Source organism: Pipra filicauda, unplaced genomic scaffold (genome assembly GCF_003945595.2).
Source record: "Pipra filicauda isolate LSUMZ 115617 unplaced genomic scaffold, ASM394559v2 scaffold175_size1500280_pilon, whole genome shotgun sequence".
Classification (NCBI taxonomy): domain Eukaryota; kingdom Metazoa; phylum Chordata; class Aves; order Passeriformes; family Pipridae; genus Pipra; species Pipra filicauda.
In genome coordinates, this window is record NW_024104273.1 from 1420465 (window position 1) to 1447469 (window position 27005).

Below are 27005 nucleotides of genomic sequence, written 5' to 3' on the forward strand. Positions count from 1 at the left end.
GGTGAGTACCTCTACAAGAGCTAAATGCCCCTTTAACTTTTTTTGCCATAGCAGGACTTGGAGATCCTTAGTATTTCCTAGTACTGTCTGATTTCATTATCATGCTAAAGAAGACAAGGAAATGTCACATGTATCAACAATATTGCTTAAAAAAAATCAGGTCTGCGGAAAGCAAAGAAGCAACACAGAATGGGTGAAAATGAGCGAAATCTCAGTCTGACTTCAGTGGTATAACCCACTGACTTCAGAGAGCCTTCAGATAAAAGCTGTCACAAAAGGGGAAAAACAGGTTCTAGTGATAAACACCACAAAGTGTATTACTTCTACATTATTAACCTTGCATATTTTGCTATTGTGAGCTGGAACGCACAGGGAAACCTTTAGTGTCAGAAGCACTGATACCTTTCTCATACTTACATTTCTGACTTTGATTATCTGATCATAGCTTTTTCCTACATGAACAGCTTCCAAGGTGTACTGATTCCAGGATCACTCAAACTCTCATTGTTTTATCGATGTGAGTAATCCCATGATGTTCAGTGCAGTTACTCTACATTAATAAGGACACACAACTATCAAGTGGTTGTAAGATCAGAGCCTTTGAGGTGTGAATAATCATTGGCTTTTCTGCCATTAACAGGTCATTGATGGACTGCAGTTTCCTTCATATCTGACAGAGAGATCTTAAAGTACACATCTATCACTGTCATTTTTCTCTTACAACTTTTTAAAATACAGAATTACATTTAAAAAGCAATCAATAGCAATTCAGTTTCAAGCACTTCTAATGAAGCGCAGCAGAAACAATATGGTATTAGATTTTCATCTAAAAGGTCTCAGAAAAAAACATTTCTCAGCTGCACTTTATCTGCCCAAAAGGATGATCAAGGTGTTTATCCTGGGCTCTGAGCCAGCAAGGATACACACATACACCGAACCTCATACAGCAAGAGACTCCACTGGGTCAGATAGCACAGCTCTTTGCATAAAGTTATTGCTGCCATAGATTGTTTGTCCAACTTATATCTATTCTTGAGTATATATGTCTACAACTCCAATTATTATAAGTAATTATAGCTGAAAGAACAATGATAACTATCAATTCTTAAAAGTATTTCCAAAAGGAATTAAAAAAAAAATTGAAAATTGAAAGCCTTTACTAGGATACCCTGTCAATATATCTGTTATATTTTGAATTCATGTTTGTAAATATGGGCAGATTGGTAATAATATGGGTCAAGTTTAGTGCAAATTTTTCCAGACTACTCTGACCATGCATGGCAGCTGTCCTTGTTCCTTGACTCCTAATCCATCCTCAGCAAAGTCTGGAAGTCACAGCAGATTTATAGTTTGTCAAATATTGAACAATGTGATCAATTAGAAATACTTCCTCCTGCTGTGGGAGCAAAAGATAAAGGCAGAATGAAATCCACTACATCAGTCGAATGAATCCATTTTCAGCTTTTCTTTCATGAATAAATTTTTCAAACACACATAATAATTCTCTGCAATGCAAACCTTCCTATTCACAACACAACTCACAAGGAAGAGTTAGTAGTGATTTTTCACTCATCTTCTAAAATACAATAATTACTTTTTGATTTTGGATGCTCAGTGAACAACCAATGATGCTTGAAAACCAATGTGATTCCCATTTTTAGATACACAAGCTGGAAGAGGAAGGAATAAAATCACACAATAATTTTCAACAAAAGTGTGAAAAACACCGATAAGCATATGCTGATGTAAATTGGCTTATAGCTCCTGCACCCCAACTGAAAATCCATTATCTTTGCTCATAAAGTAGATTTGTGCATTTGTCTTGCACTTTTTAGAATCAATTCATTCTAAGACTAAGGGATAGTACTGCATATGCAGCTGTAATCCAAACTGCTAGTCCTAACTCTTAAAAACTATTTTATTAAGCCCTAGACATCAAAAAGGTCTGTGGTGTAGCAGTACTGAAATGTTTTGGATGAGCTTGTTTGATCTAATTCCAGATTTTAAAAAAAAGTTTTTGATACTACTTTTGTTTTCAAAAGAAATGGAGGATATCAACACAAATCACCCTGAAATCACAGTACTGTTTCAAAAATGGTGTTCTTCAATTTTTATGGGGTTTTAATATAAGTTATTTCCATGGTTTTCTGTAATATCATAAAGGATAACATTGTTTTAGTTGACTATCTTTTATCATCTAGAAGCCGCATGTTAAAAAAAATTAAGTATTTTGAGGGTTGGTAGTGTTGCAACAGGGCTTCAGAACTCCATCTCCCCTGTGGAGAAGCCAGCAAGGGACTGGAGCCTGACGTTTCTGAATTCATACCCCCAATTCACCACTAAAAGTTTCACAGAAACTATTTATTTATATGGTAGCAATGCAATGAAGGATCATTTTATCTGAACTGGTTTTCCTAGATCCCAGAAAACTTCACTCCCAAAACACATCTTATGAGGCTGGGAATTGTTACCAGCACTGCCATGGAGCCTTGATTTTAAGCTTAAAGGCTTTTGGATCTGGTCACTCAGAACAGACTCTTCATCAGCAACTCATACACCTCTGGCCCCAGGAACATCAAGTGAGGTGCCTGGTTGCTCTCTCATTCTGAACATTCCTCTGAGGTGACAGTCTAGGACCAAGAGATAGCTAATGTCCTTCAAAGAGAACAAACTGGCCTCATTCCTTACAGCTGACACTAAGAATGAAAAGGGAACAGTGCCAGGCATAAAAGCAGCGAGTCTTCTGGCAGTGCTCGCGTTGGAACCAGTATCATCGTTCTTCTCTCAACGTAAGACCAGCAACAGCACTGGGGATCACAGAAACCATAAGATGATAGGAATGACTAAGTATGAAAGGTTCGCTAAAGCTTGCAAACAAAACAATTGAGTTTTGTCAAAAAAAATCCCACTTTTCCAAGTATGCAGTAGCAGATTGAACAATTCTGAGAAGCATCTGTCAGGTCAAGTATCTAAAGAACCATGCAGAGGCAAGTCTCAGAAAGGTTCCAGGAGCACCTCCAATTCAGAGAGATAAGAAGAATCATAGAATATGCTGAGTTGGAATGGACCCATCAGGATCATTGTGTCCAACTCCTGGTTCCATGCAGGACACCCCAAGAACCACATCACATGCCTGAGAATGTTCTCCAAATGCTTCTTGAACTCAGGCTTTGTGAAGTGCTGTGACCACTTCCCTGGGAAGCATGTTCCAGTACTCAACAACCCTCTGGACAAAAAAACCTTTTCCAGATATCCAACCTAAACTTCCCCTGGCTCAGCTTCATGTCTTTTCCTTCAGTCCTGTCACTGGTCACAAGAGTGAAGAGATGGGTGCCTGCCCCTCCCCTTCTCACAAGGAAGTTGTAGACTGCAGTGAGGTCTCCCCTCAGTCTCCTCTTCTCCAGGCTGAACAGACCAAGTGACCTCAGCCACGCCTCATATGGCTTCCCCTCAAGGCCCTTCAGCATCCTTGTGGCTCTCCTTTGTACGCTCTCTAATAGCTTAGTATCTTTCTTATACTGCAGTGCCCAAAGCTGCACACAATATTGAAGGTGAGGTTGCACCAGTGCAGAGCAGAGCATGACAATCACCTCCCTCGACCGGCTGGAGATGCTTTGCCTGATGCCCCTCAGGTTGCCATTAACCAGGACCCCCAGGTCCCTTTCCACAGGGCTGTTCTCCAGCCTCTCATTCCCTAGTAGGTCGTAGCAGTGGGAGAGCGGAAGCAATCCAACAGCAAGCTCTTACTCTAGTACTACCAAAAGACAGCACAGAACTTAAAAGACAGCAGCATTCATGTATAGGTTTCCAAATGGGAAGTGGTAGGATTCTTAAGAAAATGGCTTGGTTTTAATACAAGGGCTTGCAATGGCCTAAAAAAGGAGACAGAACTGTAGCAAACCAGAAATGCACAATACAAAGGAGAAAAAAGAATGACAGATCTCAGTTAAAAAAAAAAATCCATTAAATCTAGATTTAATGAAAACACTGAAAGAACTCATATTCATATGGCAAACCTTTCAAATTTATTCTGCAGATCACAGTTGGGAGCAGAAGAAACACCATTCCCCAAAATGTTGTTTAGAATGAAGACAAAAACTGTCAGTTGTAATGAATTGATGGTTAAAAGCAAAAGCCAAAATTAAATGAGCTGCCCTTCTACATACGTTGCAGCCATCAAAAGCTTTCAATATATTTATCAGTCTTTTCTTCTTCAGCTGAAATTTTGCTTTTCAACCTTCTTTAATCCTAGCTTTATACATACCCATTCTTGGATCTTAATTGCTCTCATCCTACTTTCAGCTCACATTTTGTGTTGCCCTGGAAGAAGCATTGCTTGCTTAAAGAGAGGAGCCACAAAAGGATTTTAGCCTATTCTAAAACAACTCCGCGCTATTTCTACCTTTCTTTCATTAATTGGCTTTACAAAGGTTATTTTAAAAAAGTATGTCAAAGGAAATCTAGTCCATCAAAGAAAATGCTAATAGACATATAGCCAGAATATTATGATTGGAGAAATTACCACATTCTCTCTTGTTTACACGTATTTGCATGCATTCACTTAATCAGCGTGATTCTCTGCTGCAGCTTCATGACTTAAAGGTAAATTCAGTGCTACAAAGACTACTGGGGGTTGGGAGATTTCATAACCCAGGACATGAGGCCAGGGAAAGGATGTGGGTGGGTCACATCACGAATGGGGCACAGAAAAGATTTTTTTTCAGGAACTCTGAATTGGCTTCTTAGCTAAAAGGTGGGGGCCAGGTTTGAAAGCCTGTCAGAGACCATCACATCCAGAGAGTACTGATGAGATGTTCTTGGCATCTGGGGGAGGTCTGTAGCTCATTCTGCCTTTCATAAAGGTTCAGCAGCTGTGGTGTGGGTAGGGTCATTAGTAATGCTGCATTCATGACTCATCTGTGAGTTATTCCTTAAATACACACGCAGACAGGAATTTGTGTTTCACTGGGCTCCAAGTTGGTCAGGACCTTCAACACAAATGTGTGTATCAGTCTGCAAGAAAATTTATCATCTGACCTTGACATGTTTCTTCCACTTTGATAAAGAGTACTGGGTTCCAGAGTTCCTGACTTGTAAGAACACGGAATGCCTCTTGGAAGAAGAGAAGCTTTCACAACAAGAGTATTTCCCAGTTACAATCCATGCAAACAAAGACTAAGAGAATCTCAGAAGAGAGTTGGTCAGCAGAGCAAAACTGAACAGCAGGAGTTTTAGCACGGAAGTACTTTATCTTGAGCTGAAAACTGAAATCTTCCATCAGCAAAATCAAATGAAGTGCTTCATTAAAAGCCAAGTTTAATTCATGCAGAAAAAATGTATCACTTTCAAAGCGGACTGAGTTTTTGTTTCGGGATAAGCTGTGTCTCTCTGGGCTGCTGGAGGACTTCACTGGATTTCTAATTTTGGTGGCTTGTAGACTGGACTATGGGGCTGCTTTTGGACAGCAAAATACAACTTCCCCACTTGGCACAGAAACTTCATAGGGGTGACATGCCAAGAAAGGTGTATCTTCTGGTTGGAAAACCTGATATAGCAGAAACACAGGAGAAAGGTGAAGTGCTGCGGTAGCTCAGGAAGAAAAAAAATTAAGTTCAGATTGAGGTGAAAGAAACCAACTAATTTGGAGATGTTAAAATCCTTCCTTTCAATCATGAATTTTTAAATGAAATGTTATGAAATTTCTTAATGGGAAGTTTCGGCTACAGTTTTTTGTTGATCAGCTGTTTCCACAGAAAGTAAAAGGTTTTTGCAAAACATAACACAGCACTGAAGATTAACTTTTTTTTTTGGTCATGGCAATTTTCTGCTTTTTTAATCAAAGTCTATATAAGCTGTGCGAGAATAAAGAGAAGCACAATGAAATCTATCATTGTATTCAATGATACGAGAGAATAAAATTTGGACTGGTCCATTCTGATGCTTCTTACACTGAAAAAGCAGTGTCTTTATTTCAGGGTCAATATCACATGCCTAAACTTCACTAGCACTGAATATAAAAGCACATCTTTTTACAACAGGGAAAAACTCCCTGGTTTATTTTCTATGAAAACCCACAAAAGTAAGAAATGCAAGTCAGGACTATATTCAAATCCATGTTGTTAAGACTCACTAGTAGATCGCTGTTAATCGTCTAAAATATGAATAGTACCTCAAAAATCTAAGTTAATTTCTCATCTTTTTCACATAAGATAAAACATGGCAAATTGTGGGCTCTTTCCCCCCACCTTAACAATGTGAGTTTGGTTCTTTAAAGCTTTGTGGGTTTGTATTTGTGAGGGTTTTTTCTTCTCTTTTCATAACAGCCGCTTTTTTCTTTGACTTGCTTTTGAGAACAGGCTATGCAATTTTTAGAAAATAAGCACTGTAAATGAATCACCACATGATACTAGTTAAGCTCCAGCCATTGTGGATGCTCCTACTGAGGGGGAGCACAAGGGTTTACTTAGGTGCACATACCGTATGGGTGGATGACCTTTGGCAGGGGCTGTACAGGCTCAGGAGGTGCCTCTCCTACAGTTCCTGCACACTGAGATCATTGAAGGAGCCCAAAGTGCAGGAAAGCATTGCTCATCAAGTTGTTCATACACTTCTGGGCAACACAAGCTTCAGCAACACCAAAGTACCCACAGGGAAAGGACAGTGCCATCTGGGGGGAGGCCCAGTGAAGTTGCCTCCCTGGCTCCTCAGGAGCCTTGCAGAGGTGTGAAAAGCAAGATCATCATTAAACCAGCTAAGATTGCATGGAAGCATTGTGCAATGGATTCCTTTCAACCCCCTAATATCCTCTCATGGAAAGGGGATTGGAGAGACATTTTGCAGACACAAACCTCTCCTTGTACATTTTACAACCAAATCCCATATCTGGATTTAGCTCAGCATAAGCTAACATGATCTTAAAGTCCTGGTGTATGCAGCAAAGCAAAAAAAATCTTATTATGGCAGTAAAATCACGACTGAGGTAAATATATTCAGCGTCTCTACTTTCAGACATTTGTAACCTTCCAAAAATTACTGTCCTTTGGTCTAAGGATTTCATGTCTTGTCAGTTAAAAAAAACAAGCAAAAATGTCTGCCTGTTATTTTTGATCATCTGTAGTGCTCAAATAGGAAAATAAAAGAGGAAGTAAGTGTACAAAACATGGAAGGTCATAATTTCTTATCATTCAGCCTTGAAAAGCCTTCCCTCTGCAACCAAGGCTAACTTGGAACTGGGTCTTGCTAAACCACCTGGAATTGCACACAGAGATTCCCATAAAAATTCAGCTTTAATATCAGCTCCCAAAGTTTTCACATCATTTTTTCCTACTTATGTTTAAAAAGTTAAAAAGGCACGCTGAGATCATTGTCTGAAGGAGCCCAAAGCGTAGGTGAGCGTCGCTCATCGAGTTGTTCATACACTAACATATTGTTCATACACATACGTATTGACAGAAACAGAAGCATTTGTGTTCTGACAATGCTATTAAATATATTTAAATCTGACAAAACCAAATAATTACTTTTAGCAGTGGCCAGTGTTATCTGGGAACGCAATAGTTTAATACTAAAGGAGACAAACCCATGTGGCTGGTAAATAAAACAATGGATGAACTCCCACCTGTTTGGGACTTGAAGCCCCACTGTAAGAAATGGGCTGACTTATGAGCTGACTTAATATACTCCAGTTACAAATAGGACATGTGCTCATGCTGTCAGGTCGCTGAGAAGAACAGAACAATTCTTGGTGTTCAAAATATTCCCCCTTCCTGAAACAGGATTAATGCAGGCATGGACTCCATATCATTTGAAAGGGACTCTGACCATTGCAATACATGTTCTTAGGACTTTGACCTTCTCTTTGTTGTTGTGTTTTTGTGGCATATTCTACAAACAATTCAAAAAAAGCCTGCTGGATGTTCATTCCTTACCTTTTTTTTTTCCTGCATTATCATTGTCTCCTCCCTCCCCACCTCCCCCCAGTATGCTAAGAAATCCAGTCACCCCACCTTTGCAAATATGCATATCTGTATATATTCAGGCATTTATTTCCCTTCTCTGATGCACATGTAGTCCTGCCCTTCTGTATGCACTGGGTACTTCACCATTAATAGCTTCACAGGGTACAGTCATAGCAGATTCCCACAAAAGTGACTTCAGTGGAGCTGTATGAATTTCTGGAGCTAAGGATCTACTGCCTAGATTGTGTGTTACACTCTCCTTTTGTATGAGAAGGTACAGGTTTGCTGTACTGCTTTGCATTTTGCTGAAAAGCCTTTGGAGCTAGGGTAGTTTTTTTGCTACATTTCTTGATAACTGTTCCAACTGTATTTTCTTTTTGAAAGGGAGATTTAAAAATAGAATATTAAACAACGGTAACAGTACAGTTACCATGTACAAATGCTGAAGTTTTAGAAGCACCTGCAGTGAGAGTTTCTGCTGAGAACACTTGCCAAGTAGAAAAACACAACAGTTAAGAAGCCAGTTAATACAGATGCACAAACAACATGGAGTAGAACCTTAATTTCAAAATCCAGCTAAACACCTCAATATCTAATGGCATTGATGATTCACGAATAGTATGCAAGTGGGTGTTACCACATTCCAAGTTAGGGGAGGATTGTCTCCTTTAAAAACAAAAATAAAAGGAAAGGAAAGGAAATGAAAGAAATAAATGCTGAAAAATAAGCTGTGAAAAAAAATAGTAGAAGCCTTCTCAAGGTCTGAGCTTCCAGCCGCACTGCTCACAAAACAAACACTAACAAATGTTTTGATAACTCAAGGACTGTGTATGAGTGTGTGCTGGAGCTTCAATTTAAATGCATTAACAACAAATAATAACTTTTCATAAATTATGTTCCAGTTGCTGATGTGTTCTTTCCAAATATAAGTATAAATTTGAGGTAAAGCATAAAACCCTAATATAAATATAAAACCCTTTAATGAATTTTTAGCCCCCCTGGTAAGAAGAGATTCATTGGACTTTGCCAACCAGACAGCAAGAAGCCCACGAAGTTTCACTGCTGTGAGGCTGTGAAAGACAAGGAAGTGATAAAAGAAAGACTTCTCCCTTTGGTTTGGGGCTTTGCAAATAAAACAATATCTTGTTCTTAATTACTGTGTTTGAAGACCACTAAAAAAATGTAGATTGCTCAGTATCTTGCAGTCCTTAAATGCAAACAGATGCATGAGGAGCTAATTACAACAACATGCAAGCTTTGCTGTCATTTAGTGGAAAGAAGTTGATGCAAAGAAAAGCAAGAAAGAAAAAGTATCACTAAGAAAAAAACCCCACCCTTTTCCTCCCTCGCAAAGCCCCACGAGAGTCACCCAACTAGATGCTGATAATATTGGATAATTGGATCTGATGAAACAAGTTTCTTTGTAGTTTAGCAAAGATAAGCATGTCACATCAACAAATTAGGATGTCAATCGTAATACCAATGGGACAAAGTTTGCTTTTTCTCTCTACTAGGCAGAAGCCATAGAGCCTCCCCCTGAAAAAACAGCAGCTAATTCAAGTGCCCTGGTCGGTTTCAGAATAGCTAACCCAGGGGTGCTAAAGTCAGGTCCTACATCTCCACTCTCCTCCTCTGCATTATGAGCCAGGCAGCCGCAGGACCCCCTGTGCCAGTTGATACTTCCCTCTTTCAGAGATCTCTGCTTGAGAAAATGTGAAGCATTTTGGGTATAAAATATGGGAGGAAAGCGACAGCCTGTCTGCTGATGTCCAAGGAATGATAACATCCACATCCTGCCTTCAGTGGTACACCTGCATTTCCCCACCTGGCCAGAGGAGCAGCCACCTGGGTGGTGCCGACTACCCGCCTGCACACCGCAGCTCCACGGTTTCGTCTGCAGTACCGTAGTGCAGGAAATTAAAGCTTCTGGACAGCCCTGGATAACTGTGACCATTTGTAGATTTGGCAGCAGTTTTCAGCTCTCTTTCCATTGTGTAATTTCAAGGTCTTGCAAAACACATGTCAGTATATGTAAGGGAAATCTGGGTTTCAAGGACAAATCTTCTCAACATCTGAGTAGTAAGATGAGATTGAGTCATAGGCATAAATTCTGCTCTGACAGACAACTTTGTTTTTAAATATTTTTCCTTGGTTTTAAGCAGCAAATGGCAGAGATATGGGACTACAAAGGTTTCTGCTAGTTTTGTTTCTTCTTTTTTTATTTGTTTCTTTTTCTTCCAAACTCCCATATTTTCCTAAGCCATGTCCTTACCTGATTGTTCACATTAGGGTGAGAGATGTATTAAAAATATACAAGCAGTAGAATCATCAGAGTATATGCAAAATGGTAGACTGTACAAATATTCACTGCTAAAATTTCAACTGTTAAATGTGTTTTGGTAGGCAAAGACTGCAGCTCTCTTAAACATGAGGAAATCCAAAGGATTACATCAAACCATGTTACAGACACTGACAGATACAGGCTTTCAAGCAAAACAGCTGTCATTAAAGCTCCTGTGACTGCTTAGAATACACTGTTGCAGTCTCCTAAAAAAACCTAAAACATGGGAAATAAAGAATACCTTTAGCTTCAGAACAGAGACGCAGCTCCATCTTTCCTCCTTTTTCTACAAATAAACAAAAGTAATATGAACCCTTTCTATACCTGTGGTCATCAGCAAAGGCCAAAAAGCCACAATATGGCCTTCAACAAGCATGCTCATTTCATAGCAGTGACCGCAACCTCACACCTTTCTTAGGACTGCACTTAGTGCTACGTGTCCATTTTATTCGACATTAAGGTCTTCCAGATACAACATCACTTCCTACCTTCCGAAGGTTCCCACTACTTGAAATGAAGACTGTGAGCACTGGGTAAAAAGCCCGAAGCAGCATACAGTACCAGCACAGCCGCTAAAATGCTGTTGTGTCATTCCTTTCCTCGGACACTCATACAAGCTGTCCCTGCACATCTACGGCAACAGCAACCTGCCAAAGCCAGGTTTTGTGTCGTTTGCTGTGACAACTAGCGCAACTATTTACTGAGATAATTTGCACATTCACTTGCCATCCACAATCAACGTGCAGCAGTAGCTGAGATAACACAGAGCAGTTTAAATCCAAGCGTCACTGGCAGAATGGGAAAGAAGATGCTTGGGCTTGTAGAGGACAAGAGCATGCAAGAGCAGCTCTGTGCTGCAGAGGGAAGGAGGCAGGCCAGTGTGAGGCACGGCTCAGCTGACTGTTCCATGGGATGTTTCTTGTGGAGCTGGCAAGACAGGAAAACAATTGGTTGCAGGACATGTACAGAGATGACTGAAGGTCACAGAGAACTACCTAGAAGGAAGTGTGACCTCTAAACCAGCCTTTTTACTGCATTTTTGATGGCCTGAAGGGGATCAACTTTGATCCAGTGTTCTTGTCATTATATGGCACAGGAAGGAGGACATAGTTAATGAGTTTTTAAAGTCTCAGCACTCAAAAGCACAATTCAGGCCTGGTGTAATCTATCCCTGTGTTAGAATTACAGTTTCAAACTTCCATAGTTCCCAATTTTATTTATGGCATAGTACTTGTGCAGAAATGCAGACAAACACATATTAATGCTCACAGGAAATGCAACACAGGATCTCATTGCGCATGTCATAAACCTTTCCTGTTCGTATCCTGCCCGGAGAATAAGAGTCATTTATTGGGAAGCACATGCCTTTTCTTTCTGCCCCCCTCCCCATGTCAGTGTCCTCGATGCCTTTCTTCTAGTCTTTCCATCTGGCTACGTGGTGAACTCCAGAAGCATTTGCGTTGATGGCGCGGGACTTAGCACTAGATCTGTCATATATGGTTAAGCTGCTGCTGGGCTAAGCTCCCTTTTTTATCCCGAGTGGTATTTTCTCTTTGAACTTTAGGAATTTATACAGTGTTTTATCCTTTCAAGTATCTCTACAAATTCTTCATAGGATCTACAGCACAGGCAGGGCCTTTTTATGACAGAAAGACACAGTGGGTTTCCATGCTTTGCAGTCACTGTAATATAGCCCACTGCTTCAGTAAGCCCACTAACATTACATTCATTATTTGGAACGGAGCTTACAGTAAAGAAGTCGTTTGTTCTGATAGTCAAGCGCACCATCAAAAGTCTGATTGCCTACAACAAATCAAGAGAGTTTTATAAGCCCTACAATGTGCTTTCATGTGTTGAAAGAAAAAAAAGGCCACAAATTGTGCGGGAATAATTATCTTTGTGCTAGCTTGTTTTAAAAGTAAAACAGGTAACATTTATGTGTAAATGCAAACAGCAGTAACAATATGGGGCTCCTAGGGTATCAGAAATGTAGCGTTCCCTGAGGAAATACAGAAGAGCACTACAATGGGACAAATGAAATATACCCTTCACCAAAACATGGAGGTATTCTACCTATTTTTCTGCTTAAAAAGGATGACTGGCTAATCCTTAGTTCAGATAAATGTACTAAGTAGCTGCATTTTAAGTTACCAATCTTGTACAATAACTATTGTTTACCTTTTCTGTGAAAAAAAAGTTCCATGCAGTTGCCCATAATAATTTCGGTCTTAATATGACTCGATAAACAGGGGTTATGAATGAAAAATTAACAAAGTACCTTTTAGGGTAGGCCAATGCAGTGTTCACAAACACCGACTGCTTTTAAATCTTCTGTATCTGTCTGGAAAAACAGGGACTACAAAAGCAGTCCCTCTAATATTACAGTATTTGACAGTATGTATCACCTTTCTCTGCAGAAGGTTATACAGAACACAGAGTGATGCACTTCCAATGTGCCTGTCTGTCGGCTTGAAACATACAGCAACTTACCTTCCTCTCTTCAGTGCCAGCACTTAACTGAGGACAAGTATATTCCCTTTTCAGCAGATTCAGTAATAAAAAGGAAATCTGTCCGTTGGCAGAAACAGATACAGCTTGACCCTGCTCCTGCAAACATTGGTCTTCAATCCATAAAGATATTCCCAAGACAGTTCCTCATGTAAGTAGTTCTGTAAGGTCAAAAGACACCCTTTTTCCAAAGAAGCCTTTGCAAAATGAGTTGTGCTCTGTCATTTTAAGAGAAAAGAAATTTAGCTGGAGCATGTGCTAATTTTAATTAACAAAGTACAGTCCTTCTCATCTGATGATTCGGGTGTTTTTTTCCTTTTTCCTCTCCCTCTTTCCTTCTACTGGTTTCAGGCTTTTTTCTTTCTTTCTACCCTTCCCTTTTACATTGTTTTTTTCTCCTTTCACATACTATTTTTCTCCATACCACTTTCCCTTTTTAACAATCTTCCTCCTCCATCCTGTTTTTCTTTCCCTTTGCCCTCTCCCAATCCTTTGGAGGACTACACCTGTGTTTTTCTAACAGTCCTGCCAGAAGCAGCTGAATGCAGGTGATAAGAAAACTGATAAAACCCCTTGAGACTTAAAGGCTATATTCCTCCTAGCCTGCACAAAGGGAAATGGTAGATGTGGGCTAAGGAGACAGGAATTAATGAGTCAAAACTTGCAGAATTCCCACACAGGCGATTTACATTTCTCTAGTTCCCCTTAACTAGTGCACACCACCATTAAACTGCTTGTTTTGGTTAATATTTAAGAAGGGAAAAAATGAGCCAAGTCACATGGTAAACACATCTGAAAGACTGAAATAAAAATAAAAAGTTAATAAAAGTGTGTACACATCATTATACTCAGACCAGAACACATCCTTCCATTCAATATTTAGAACACATCATTTCCATTACAGAAGCAAGTACTTGCCTCTGAAACCTACAGGAGTGCTATTCGCCTTTTGAAATCCAGGCCCTAAGAAATTACATCATTATTCCCCCTCTTCAAAATAGTGCTTCCATCATACTCATCTTGGACGCCTCGTCAGGTAGGTCAGTCCCCACCAAAAGCCTGGTCCCATTCTTTATGCCAAAACACACTCCCTAGGTCTGCTGGTACATTTAACTTGTTGGCTTGCAGAATTTCCCTGTGGACTGTGTGCACTTAGAAATCAGCAACCACACAACTTGATTTGGGAGTTACACAGACAGCTGCCATGTCTTCAAGTTAAGCATAAAGGGATTACATTAGATCAGATAAATACAATTTATTTCCAGGATTTGAGAAAAGATTTTTCTTATCCCAATAATTCCAGCCAGTCTAACTTGAGGATCCTAGAAAGATATAGCTGAATCTCTACTTTTATACTGAGCGTATCCAGAGCCCATTACAGATTTTGCCAAAAACCACAGATCTTTGGTTTGCCTTATCAGCTCAAAGAAAACTGTGTCCACAGACCTCTCAGAATTTGAAGAGAAGCCCACGGCAATTTTCAGCTGAGTATGTGATGCTATTCACCCTGCAATCCACAAGTGCTCTCTCCTAATAAGGAGAGTTGGACCTTCAAGCAAGACACCTGTGTGCCCTAAGACAGCAAGGCCAGGTGATTCTCCAGCATCACATTGAAAAAATTAGGGAAACAGGCTTCTGCAACCAAATCCATCTGCAGACATGTTCTTGCCACCTAGCTTTCCTATGTCCTTTCTGTAGAGATGCAACTAATGTTTAGGTCTTAAAAAGACTTATAAGTGTTTAACTATCAATTCTTGTATGGCCTGTTAGCTGATTGCCATCAATGGAAGGAGCTTAGCTGGGGAGTCTAGCTAGCTACACACAAAGATTTTGGAAGCTATGACCTACAAAGAAAATTTATTACATTTTGTACTGACAACTGATTTCCATGCAATTCTTGCTCATTGCAGTATTTCATACTTTACAATGCAATTCAAAACAAAAAGCCTGGCACGCACGAATTTCCACTGATCTCAAGCTGTATTAGTAGCTGTGTTGGTAGAATCTGAGCTGGTAGCAAGCTTCAAGTGGTTTGTAAAGGGATTCACTGGAGCAAAGTGTCATTTTCCACATTCCCAGTTGTAGTAACAAGAGTGCCTGGATTCAAAAGACTAAATAGCCTCCTTTGTTTATTATATAATCTGCAAAACTGCAGGCAAAGAGCAACAAGGAAAGCACAGATCCTTCCTCTGAGTTCTCTGACATGCCTGCTCCTCAAAAGAAGTCTCTCTTCAGGTCATCACTTTGGTACTCAGCCTTTTGCTTTGGCAACTTTTTTTGAATTGCCAAGATCCCTATTTATTATGCCCATACATACAATTATCAACATCTACACATATGTATGTGCTTTGCTGGCTGCCCACATTCAGGCCCATCTGTTAGGCTGGCGCTCTGCCCACCGAGAAGTTGGTTGGTCCGTTCCACTAAAGCGTAACTGTCAAGTCGTGATGGGCTTTGGTGGGCAGCCAAGAACCCTTCTTTCTCCAGGGAGGCAAAAGCCTCCCAGCGCAGCTCGAGTTTGTGTGGCACACCACACGAGCACGCTCATTGACACGCACACCAAAGCAAAGAGGATTTCAAAGAGGAAAGAAAAGAGGAGAGCCGACTGGTACTTCAGACTGTGATCCAGACCTACTTTCTGGAGGTGATTATAGTGGACAATGCTGCTGCGGCTGAGCACAGGCCAACCGTCATTTAACTCTGACTTTGGCACCAATCAAGTACAACAGGGCAATTGTGAGACAACTCAATAGATGTAAACAGCCACTACACAGGGCAATTCTGCGAGGCATAAGGGCATATACAAGTGGCCTAAAAAAGGCAGCTCCTTCCACGTGTGTGTAGACTTGGTGAGCAACTATAGTTGCCCGGGAACCAGGAGTCAAGATCAGAACGACATGTGTCAGATCTTCAATTCAGCCCAGACCTTTCCAGGAAGATCATCCTAGCATCTTGTGCACGCTGCTCCGTCTCCTGTTTCTGATTAAAACTGATCTTTTCTACTTGTACTATGTGAAGACAGAGGTGGGTCATGATTTGCTTTGGGAGTTTAATCTTCCAATGGCAATAATTACATTCCAGAAAATGCTGCTTTATCTTCCACTTTTCCGTTCCTCCAGTCACCTGTGGACTTAGCCACTAGGAGCCTAGCACTCAATGTGGTTCTTCCTCACAGATGGAATCAGCTCACCCATCCTCCCTGGTGTCAAGCATGACGCAAACACAGTTCCGCCTTCCTGCACAAGCCAGGATGAACTGTTCAACATGGTCTCACTGTTCAATGGGTCTATTCACCCATAAGTATGACACGCAAATTCTGGCACTAAACCAGCAGCTCCTCAGGAAGGCCCAAGGGCAAAATTATATCATGCTTTTACTTAAACCAACATGGTCAAACTATGGAGGAGTCTTACCAGTTAAACAAGCCTCCACTCACACCTGCGAGGAGCTGGTGATCAGAAGCAAGTTCTGGCTGAACTTTTCAAAAGCTGCAAACAACGTAGAAAGATTTCCTTTCCCCTCCTAATTTTAATCATGTAATAAAAATCTTACATTATGATTCTTACATCACAAACCAGTTTATAGACATTGCTGTCACATGACATTTTACTTGCTGTTACCTCTTTAGACAACTAAGCCAAGGCAGAGCTTGTCAGCACCAAGAAAAAAGAAAATCAAGTTTGGATTTCATTTTAAGCAAAATAAGCAGAGACATCCAGACGACTACATGAGGAAATTCCACATGTATCTTCTACTTCAATTTGGAATGGCTCTTCTAACATCTCTTCCCGCTAAGAAGACTAAAAAAGACCAAATCATTTGAGATACTGCATTCCTTCTTGACATCAATCTGGTCGAAGATTTAACTGAAAAGAGCCTTTATTTTTGTACTTTGTACATTATAGGATGAAATTCTGTTACGTTGTAATCTCTTTTGAACAATTATTAGAAATCTCTGTATTTCCCTTTACAGGCTGTTCTGTTTATACAGAGAGAGCATCCCTGTACAAATGCAGTCTCTGTACAATGAAAGGTACAGCTCAGAATTTCCCTCTGGGTGCTTGTGACACATGCACAGGCATGTGAGCTGACAGTGGTACTTCTCACATAATCAGTATAAATATAGTGGTTCCAGGAAGAGATGACGTCACACATTTTATAGTAGAAGAACTGTATAAAACAATTATATTCCCTAGCAGCATTTGTGGATATGCCATACGTTAAGTACTACAGTTGTGATCTTCTCTCTTCAGTAGGAGGAAGAAAATACACTAAGACTGTATTTATATCATCATAAATGAAGGAAAGATTTAGCCCCGTAATTTCGGTCTTGGATGTTTTAAGTAGTAGGGCAAAACCCTGGCTCTACCGAAGTCAACAGCATCAGTGCAACCAGTCTCAGGTTTGTTGATCTCTACACCAGGGCACAAAGACCACTGAAATTTCCAAGTTTTTACAAGTGACTTGGCATTTTATCTCAGTTGCTGAGACTGCTAAACTGTCCCTGCACTGAATTCTCCACAAGAGACACTATAGCTATCTACACATCTAGAGAATAGAATAGGTACCTGTCACTTAGATGAAGCATTTATGCTTTAATTGGAATTTGTGTGATTTAGACCTAAATTGGCACAGCTTTCCTGCCTGGTTTTCAATGCTTTCATTGTAAGAGTTTCACAGTTTAAGGCAATGTGAGAAGACACAAGCATTTTTTGCAAGACCATGAACACACGTACCCTCTACTCCAAAACCAGTTGCTAACATCTGTCGTTACATACAAGAGCTTAAAAATATACAGATCAATAATGTTCTGCTACAATTTTCAAATAAAAAGCTCATGTAATTTTTTCCAAACATGGTCCCTCTAGAAGCTTTTGTAATGATGTAGGAGAGGGAGACATTGCACCACACTCTTCCAAGCCATTCCAATTGTCCCACACATAATTTCCCTGCTGCTCCCCCCCCCCTCCATTTTCAGTAAAAGTGTCATTCTTGTGCTGTTTCTGCAAGTGGACAGAATTTTGAGCATCTGCTCCCAAATGATTACAAATCAAGGAACCTTCATGCTCCATTAGCTTGAGAAGACGGTGTTATTAATGATTGCTATTCAAGGAAGTTCACAGTAAGTGTCTAAGTGAAGACACCTCTGATGCAAGGCTTTGTTTTGTTTCTGAAAACAGCTGAGTGAGCAGTCTTCACTCTCGCTGTTTAACATATTTCTGAAGCTAACACTTCTAAGAAATTTCAATTATTTTCATTAGCTTAGCAGTAACATCAGCTTCCTCTGGAAACAGAAACAATACTATCATTCTACAGTAATGCTCATGAAAGTCATTTAGCTTAAGCAAATACCAGGGCCTATGAAGATGCAGCACTGGCCTTAGTCCTCTACTCTTTATCCAGTTGCAGAAGTCTAAAAAAGCTGGTTCAAATCCAGAGTGCAAAAAGTGAAAATTTAAGTATTAGGCCATATTACTACTGGACTTGAAACAATGTAAGAAATGAATGAGTATATCCTGGCAGACCCGATTTGCTCGACAAGGTAATACACCGTTATTTCCCCCATGATCTAAACCAGCAGCCTTTTATTTCAATAGAAGCAGGACCAACTCTGCAAAGGAAAGGCGAGTTGGAGGACTCACTGAGATTTTTGCCTGTTACTTGCCTAGGTGCACAACAAATGCAACGCATCTCATGCATGAATACCACATAATACCAAATTTAAAGATAAAAGATCTGACTCATCACTACACTGCACCAGTTTTGTGCCTACAGGGCTCCATGTTCTTCCACGGTGACTCAGACCCAAGACTCCCCTCTCTCCAGGAAAAACATGACAAGTCATGCAGTACATATTAGACTTACCCATCAACTATAATCGCCATTTGCACTCTGAAACTAATTGGAATGTAACATTCCATACTACTTACAGTTTGCTGTTATGCCTAGAGATAAGAATATATATAATTAATGTAAAGAGCAGAAGTTTAAAACACAGTCAACTGAATTAACCCTCTTACACCTGGCAACACACAAGCAGTCCTGTTTAAGAAAGCGGTCCCTTGCCAAATGTTAGTAATCTTGATATGAACATGCTAAGATTAACACCATGGAATTAAAGGGAAGGAGATTAGTCACTGGAACAAAAAGTTTCTCTGGAACAGTTCTCATTCCAAGACTGCTGCCTTCACTTTCCTAATCCAAAGCTGCTGAAACAGAAGAAATTTTCTGGACAACTGTAAGATAGGCATTGACTGTTTCTTCCAAAAGGACATGCAGTGTTTATGACAGCTATTTTTGGCTTTCGGCTATACAAATATAAAACACCAGGAGGCCGATTTTCTTCTCACAGCTTCATGTCAGTATATATTCATTGATTTCAGTGCAATTATATCTGATTATTTACCTGGCATGGAAGTTAGACAGATCAGTGCTGACCCTTAAAGACAATTCTGAATGGACTTACACAGGGCAAAATGGACAGGAGGAGACAATCTATTCTATGGTCTCTGACAGCGTACAACTGTAGAAATCAAGGGAACCATTAATAAAGAACTAAACCTTCAAAAGCCAAACAAACCAAAACAATTCATCCTTCACCTTGCTCTGAATCTTAATGGATTGCTATCCAGCACTTACCATAATGTACCCTATGCTTTTTTCCTGCTTTTTTTTTTTTTTTTCAGGATTGGTGGGTTACCCTGGCACGCAGAGATCAAAGCCACATGTTTGTTTTCAGGATTGGGTCCTGAGGTACTCCCTAGAGAGAGCTGAATCTTCTATAGTTTAGCCTGCACAGTTTAGCCATCCCGGGGCACTTGTGCACACAATCAGTAACACACTGAAAACTGCTCGTGGAAATAATTACACACCACTGGGGAACCACATATACTAAGCATTATATGCATAAAATATCTGCTTTCTTGGGATCACAGTCTGCACACATATGTAATTTCCTATTTACTATCACCACTGCAAGACTACAGCACCTCATTCTGACTACAGTGATATCCCATTGAGAGGTCAAGCCAGGAGCTGGTATTTTATGTGTGACTTGCTATAAGAAGGAAAGATTTATTCTTTGGCATTCTATTCTTTGAATTTTAACATATGTGTCTGCACACATATGTAATTTCCTATTTACTACCACCACTGCAAGACTACAGCACCTCATTCTGACTACAGTGATATCCCATTGAGAGGTCAAGCCAGGAGCTGGTATTTTATGTGTGACTTGCTATAAGAAGGAAAGATTTATTCTTTGGCATTCTATTCTTTGAATTTTAACTTTGCCTTGTGAAAAAAGAAAAAACAAAATTCACATAAAACCACAAAAATATCTACTCCAATGACCATGGATTTTGAATAAATATAGGACCTTGACTGGTGACTGCAACAAGATGGCAAAACCTAAAAATGTGTCAGTAGGATCATTCTCTTTTGAAGAGCAATATAAAGACATGCACTTAAAATAGACATGGAATTGACTTTTATTTCATGCTCACTTACCCTTTGACATCCAGAAACCGGGATGATTTAAAAATCTAGCACTCACTACTCTCTAGTTGCCATCATTCTATTAGTCCAGTTGTGTGCAAATTCACAGTTGTGAAAGACCACCTGGTATCCAGGTAAAAGCTACAAAACCAGCTCCATAGCTAATGACAGTGTTAAACCGTAGAATCCATACCTTTACCCCCGTTATTAAATTACTTCCACATCCCAAAAACAAGGGGAGGAGCAGAGGTACAGCATTCAGAACTGAACAGTAAGTTACAAAACTTTGAGCACAACACTATATTGAACGCCTAAGAGCACCAAATTTGTGATGCTGCTTCTTACTTGGTGAACCTCTCCTTTTAACATCTCCTGGATCACCAGTATCTATCGAGGATTACCAGGCAATACTGTTTCCCACCAATGTTTAAAGTACTACCTAAGGTATCACCTATGCTGGGAAGCAGATCCAGTGAGTGAGTAACAGATTCAACGGCCGCCAACAGTATTTCATTTTAGGTGGTAGCTGGTCTTCGGCATGGGAGAGTAGTACAAGCCAGTTTGGCTGCAATGACCGAGATTTTCACTGCCCAACACCAAAGTTTGCCAGCGAGCCGCCGAACGCACAGGTAAAAGGCAGTCGCTGCTGCGTTGCGGGGCGCCGTCCTTTCGTCACTTTTACCTCAGCCGGCTGCAAGAGGCGACAGCAGCCGGGCAGGGACAGCCTGCCGGGTCCCCGGGGGGTCTCCAGGGACCCGCTGCACGGAGCGGCTGGGTGGGCGACTGGGAGACAGCCCGGCCGTGCCGCATGCCTGTGCACACTCACACACCGGGAGCGCCCCAGCAGCGCCCGAGGACAGACGGGAGCGCCGAGCAACCCCACAGGGGGCGGCCCCGGGAGGGTGGGAGAGGCGGAGGGGCAGCCCCCCCACACACACCTCCCCCACCCTCCCGAGGCCGCCCCTCACCTGCGGACAGCAGCGCTGCCGGGGAACCCCCGGCCCCCCCGCCCCGCTTAGGTGCACGGCAACAGGCGGCTGCGCCCCTCGCCCGGCACCGCGCACCCGCTGCCCCGGCCGGGATCGCTACCTCGGGAAGGCTCTGTGCGCTCCCGCCGCCGCCTGCTCCCGCCGCCGCTGCCGCCGGGGCGGATCAGCTGATATTTACCTGTGAGGTAATGCACGCTCCGTAAGGTCACCGTGCACCCGCCGCCGGCACACGGTGCCAGGCAGGAGGAGGAGGGACGCGCCGGGAGGAGCGGGAGTCGCTCCTGCTCCTGCTCCGCCGGCGCCGCGCACGGCGCCGGAGCGGGGCGGCCGCGCCGCGCAGAGGCAGAGGCGGCCGCTGCCGCTGCAGCTCCTGGCACATGCTGCAGGTGTCAGCGCAGGAGCTGCCCCGCCGCCCGCCCGCCGCGCCCGCCCCGCCGCGCTGCGCAGCCGCGCCCGCCGCACCGCGCCGGCGCCAACGCCACGCGCCGGCGCCCTGCGCGGGCTGAAGCCGCGGCGAAGCCGCTGCCCGGCCCCGGCGCCCCCCTCGAGGGACGCTCCCCCGCCAGCACCGGCGGAGAGGGGCGGTGGGAGCGATGACGTAGTGGGGCGTGGGGCAGGGGCGCGGCCGGGCGGCGGGGCCGGGAGACCCCTCAGGGCCCCCCGAGGGCGCGGCTCCGCCAGGGGGGTGCGGGTGCGACCCCCCCATCCCCGCCGGGGTGGCGGGCGGGCCGGGGGAGCGGCGGGGCGGGCGAGTGGAGAGGGATGATGTCATCCTCTTTTCCCGGGGAGGGCGGGGCTTGTCCTGGGGAGGAGGTGGGCGCGACGCCGCGGCTCCCCTGGGAGCCGGCAGAGGAGGGTGGTAGGCGCGGTGCGAGCTTCGCACGGCGCCTGGACAGGCGCTGCCCCGGGCGGGGCGGGCGCCGTACCTGCTGCGGGCTGTATCGCTCCGTGCCGCAGCAGCGGGGCGAGGGTCGGGCACCGGGGGAAGGCACCCCAGGCGGGGCTTCCCGGAGCCCCCGCACGGGTCCCAACCCCGGGCGGGGGTCCCCCGGCGCCCCTCGTGTGGGTCCCCGCCATCCCGGCCGGTGCTCCGCAGAGCGGAGCGCGACTTTGGCACCGCCACAGGCAGCGCGGTGACGTATTGGGGAAAGAGCGCTTCATCCGAGCCGCGGTGGCAGCCCTTCCCCGGGATTCGGGTCCTGCAGGTGTAGGTAGCGGTGCACACTCTCGACTCCAGCGCGGCTCACTGCTGAGAGCAGAGGTTGGCCTGTGGGTGGGCGTGTAGGAGCCTTCCGAGCACATCGGGTAGCCCGGCTGTTGGGAATGATGAACAACAAAAGCTTCTGATCATCCTGCGGCTCTCAAAATTAGCACATTTGCATCTGGTGAAGGAATCGAATTGTCTCCAGTGCTCAAGTTCTGTGACCCACTTTTTCCCCCCCAACTGGTCAGATAAGCCATAGGGATTAACCATGTAGGCTTAACACACAGGTACCTGAGAAGAAAATTCAGCAGCTTTCAGAGTAGCAGCCACATGTTTTCTTTCATGTTCAACCATAATTTCCTGAAAATAAGACACAGCTATCTGCATTAGAAATGCAATGCAGTCTTTAAAACAACGAAATTTGGAGGTTGGGTGGGGGGTTTTCTCTTCAGTTTTCACAGATTTTTTCCTATCCACTTACAAAACCAATTAACAATATTTATATAAGTCTTTAGCTGCAATACTTAAAACTTGAGTTCAGATAATGCTGGAGGGTCTAGATCCTCCTAATCGCACGGTGTCAGGAGGGCTGAAGGCTTTTGGGATGCAACTGTCTCGGTCCTATGTTAGGACTGATACTTTGACTAATCTAAAAGCAACATGAAGAGACCACAGCTCTGTCTGGAAAAAAAGAAGCAGAAAAATCAAAAGGAGGGAGGTTTGATCATGCTGGATGCACAAGTGTGCCTGGTTAGATAGCTAGGGCATTATGCTACTCTACTGCATGCAAATATTAAGAATCTAGTCATCCTTTTAAAAGCCTGAGGAGTTGAGCACAGGAGAAAGGCACAGGCAGTACTGGATTCTCCCAGTGATGACACTTAGCAGCCACTGGCCTCCTCACACTGCTGAAGCAGTGGGAAGGAGAGCTGACAAAAGGATGAAAACGAGATTCAGGCACAGTAGATACCAAGCAGATACCCACAAGATTGTACCCTCTAGCTTGGTAAGACACACTGGGAATGTAGGAGGGATGAAGTGCATAAGAGGTGATACAACAGCTGAAGTAAGGTATGAGGTCATGGAGGTTGAAATGGAAGCTTCAAGTGAGGTGTGGTGGGTGATGGAAAACCAGCAGGCAAGTCTGTGTGTGTATCAGTTACGGAAGTTGATTATTATTACCACAATATAGCAGAAAAAACAGGGAAAAGGTAGTGCCACAGAGGATGAAATGAGTGAGCCTGCATAAGGGATTTTGTCACTGTAGTAATGAGGTAAGGGAAGATTTGTGTTTCAGCAGGGACATTTAAGTGTCAGCAACCTTACTGAAAAGGAAGAGTGGCACATTAAGCAGATCAGACCACAGGAGAATCTGTCTTTAAAATCTCTGTTTCCAGCTCACAGGAGAATATACCAGGAGACCTTGATGCTCTGTAGGGAGTCCGGTTAAGACATTTTCAGGACCGAGGATGTTCATAGCTCTATAGTCTGCTAACTGGGAGGGCTGCTATAAATTATAGCTTCTCAGACTTTGTCGGGGAGTGTTGCTTCATTTCTTGAAATTATGAGCTAAATTAATCACTGTTTTAACATGGCACTAAATTATTTGCACTTATAGGCAGTTTCACCACAATAAATCATAATCTTTCATCTCTAGAACATGCCCTTCCAAGGCTGAGTGGGCAATGGACTCTCCAATCTATGGGTCACAGACCTGGCTGTGACGGTCTTTGCATGGCAAGAGAGGAAATGTTTTCAAGGGGAACTGGGACTTGAGTTGTCAAGCTGCTTTTCAACAAACTATCATCACATAGAAGGCAAAATTCCTGTAGAAAAATGCTTTGATTCTTGTCAAAGCACCACAGGAACAGGACTTCAGGACTTCACGTTGCTTTAGGTGTTGTTAGCAGTCTTGTAGCAGTGTGCTTTCCTGCCAAATCAGAAAGGTTATTTTGTTTAAGGTACACTGTAAATCAGCATTTTCTAAGTGAAGCTTTCCTCAAATGTCCAGTTTGCAGGAGAAAAAATGTGTTTGTTAGGTTTGCTTGAAATTGATGAAAACTAAATGAAAACCAAACCGAGAGTGGAAGCCTCTGCTAAGTGATTTTTGGCCAGTCTCATAGAGATGCTGATGGTACAAATTCTGCAGGGTTGTTACAGGACAGTCTGAGTGTTTCCTGCAACTGTGAGATGTATTTCAGACATCTGTTCCTTGCAGGAGAGACATTGGTTTGTGTCTACCAGAACAGGCTGCTTTCTGCAGTCAAACACCTGAAAACTTTTGTTCCCCCTCCATTAATTCTCATACTTGCAAAGCAGCACACTTCATTTGCTGATCCTTTATAAATATCTCGGGAGCCACCTCTTCATGCCCCTTTATATGGATGTATTTACGTTATCTCACAAACTACTCTGATGTTTATTAGCTTCACCTGAGTTTGTCATCAACACTAGTCATTGATCAAATTAGAGGTTCATTCCAGCCAGGCTTAAGGTCAAGCTCCTAATTACAAGGCTGGAAAATGAGAATGACTGGGAGTAATTTACACTTAAAATGTAATTCTAGGGCAAATTTAACAACAGGTTCTTTTTTAGTTGCCCTATTATCTTTCACCTTGAATTTTTAAGGTGTCTCATCCATAAAAAAATAGGAGTTTAATTTGCACCTATACTGTATGTCTTGTCTTGTTCCCTTCTAGCACAAGGGAAGTGTCTCAGGTGTGGTTCTATTTGAAGTTCAAAATAGTCCCTGCATTCCTGACCCTTTTTTCTGTCACACCTTCTAAGCAAACTGTCCTATCACATGTTGACCAGCTCTTCTTTACAGACAGCAATTCATGAAGGAGTTTCCAAACCTTTTACTGTCTTTCCTGCAATTTACATTTAATAACATTAAAAACCATGAGGTCTGTAACAATCCTCTCAGGTTTTCCACACACAGACTATTTCCTCTTGGGTAACATAAATGGCTCTCTAACAGTGAAGATGACAGACATGATAACGACACATTTTGGCCCAGCCGCCCTCCCACCATGCAGTGTCAGCTTCTGGGGTTCTTAATTTGACATCCCCTCCCACCCCCAGTGCTGAAGAATGAGAGAAGATCACACCTCCTACATCTAAGAGAGTGTGAGGAGAGCAGGAATCACACTAGACAGTGCTGATCTTAATGTCAGCATTAACAAATCTAATCTTTCCTAGTTCATCTATCACTGTGCCAACCAGGCATCGTTTTGTACAATTAAGTGCCTGTGAAATCAAATAATAAACTGAATTTGTTCCATTTGGGTACATCATTCGAACTGGACTTTTGGATACATCATCATTACTATGATCTTTAACTTATCGAAAATGCCAGAATACAGATAATAACAGTAAAAATACTGACAGTGTACATTAGTGGTTTCCTTGACTCATTACAGCCAGAGAATAAAGTCCATACTTCACTCTGGAAAAATGCAGTGCTTAACACTGAGATGTCATAGGGAAGGAATAGGATTTCTGCTATATAGAAATAAAAGATTTTAGTGGGCAGGGAACTACTGAACACTTAGTACACTGACTTATTTTAATTTTTTTTATTAATATTTTATTTATTCACGCCTTGGAAGAAGGAAACTGTGTTGACTGTTTAGCGTCAGATTACGTGTGTAACTCTAGGCTTTCTTAATGACCTGGAAGTTAGAATTGTGATTAAGTCTGTTACTAAATTAGTAGGTTTGTGGTAACTACGTGAGTTTTGTTCAGAATATGATGGCAGTTCCAGAGAGGTCACGCTAAACAAGAAATATATTACCACAGACCTTTATTTGCTGGCAAAGTGAGGGGACTATTCACACCTAACACCTCTAAAGCATCTTCTGAGAGTATCGTTTATTCTACTCCAAGAGGAGTTTAAAACCTTTTTAGAGGTGAGTGTTGCTGGCCATTACTCTGGTGACTGATGACACCAGGAGGCATCTGTCTTCCCTAGTTTTGATGCTGCTGTTGTGTGACAGCTTCTCAGGTGAGCTCCGATGAGCTCCCTCCCTTGCCGTATGAATCCAGCCTGTCTACCAGAGAAAATAAAGGGTTTGAAGGGATTCTGAGAGGAGCACAACTGTTTTAGAAAGACAGACGAATGCATGGGAGGTTGTGAGGAAGCAGAGCAGTTTTTCACCAAACAATATTCTTTCAAACCAACTGAATTTCAGGTTGTCTGAGAGGATAAAACTGCAAAGGTCGCCAGTTACAATAGTAAAATATTTAATTCCCTTTTAGAAATTAATACTCAATAAATTGTACACTCCAGAACTGACAGTTGTCATTCGAGAGAGTGACAACATTGTACTACACAATTATTGTCAGCCAATATAAGCAAGTTGGTGACTGTTCTTTGCACTAATATAGTGTATGGTGTATCACTGTGCTGTTCTGTTCTATATCTTGAAAATGCAAAAGCTATAACTTTAAAGAGTTTGGAAGCTGGCTATTGTAATAATACTTTGGAGCAGTATAGGGCTTTACAG

The 27005-nt window shown here is 42.4% G+C and overlaps 1 protein-coding gene across 2 annotated transcripts in view; it reads right to left on the minus strand.

The window, feature by feature from the left end:
• Nucleotides 1-21640, minus strand: part of DTNA (dystrobrevin alpha) — a 227335-nt gene extending 205695 nt beyond the window's left edge. For both annotated transcript variants that reach the window (XM_039379767.1, XM_039379769.1), the window contains exon 1: nucleotides 21472-21640. The gene's annotated coding sequence lies outside the window, so the exon portion shown is untranslated. The remainder of the gene's footprint in view (nucleotides 1-21471) is intronic.
• Nucleotides 21641-27005: the final 5365 nt, after the last annotated feature.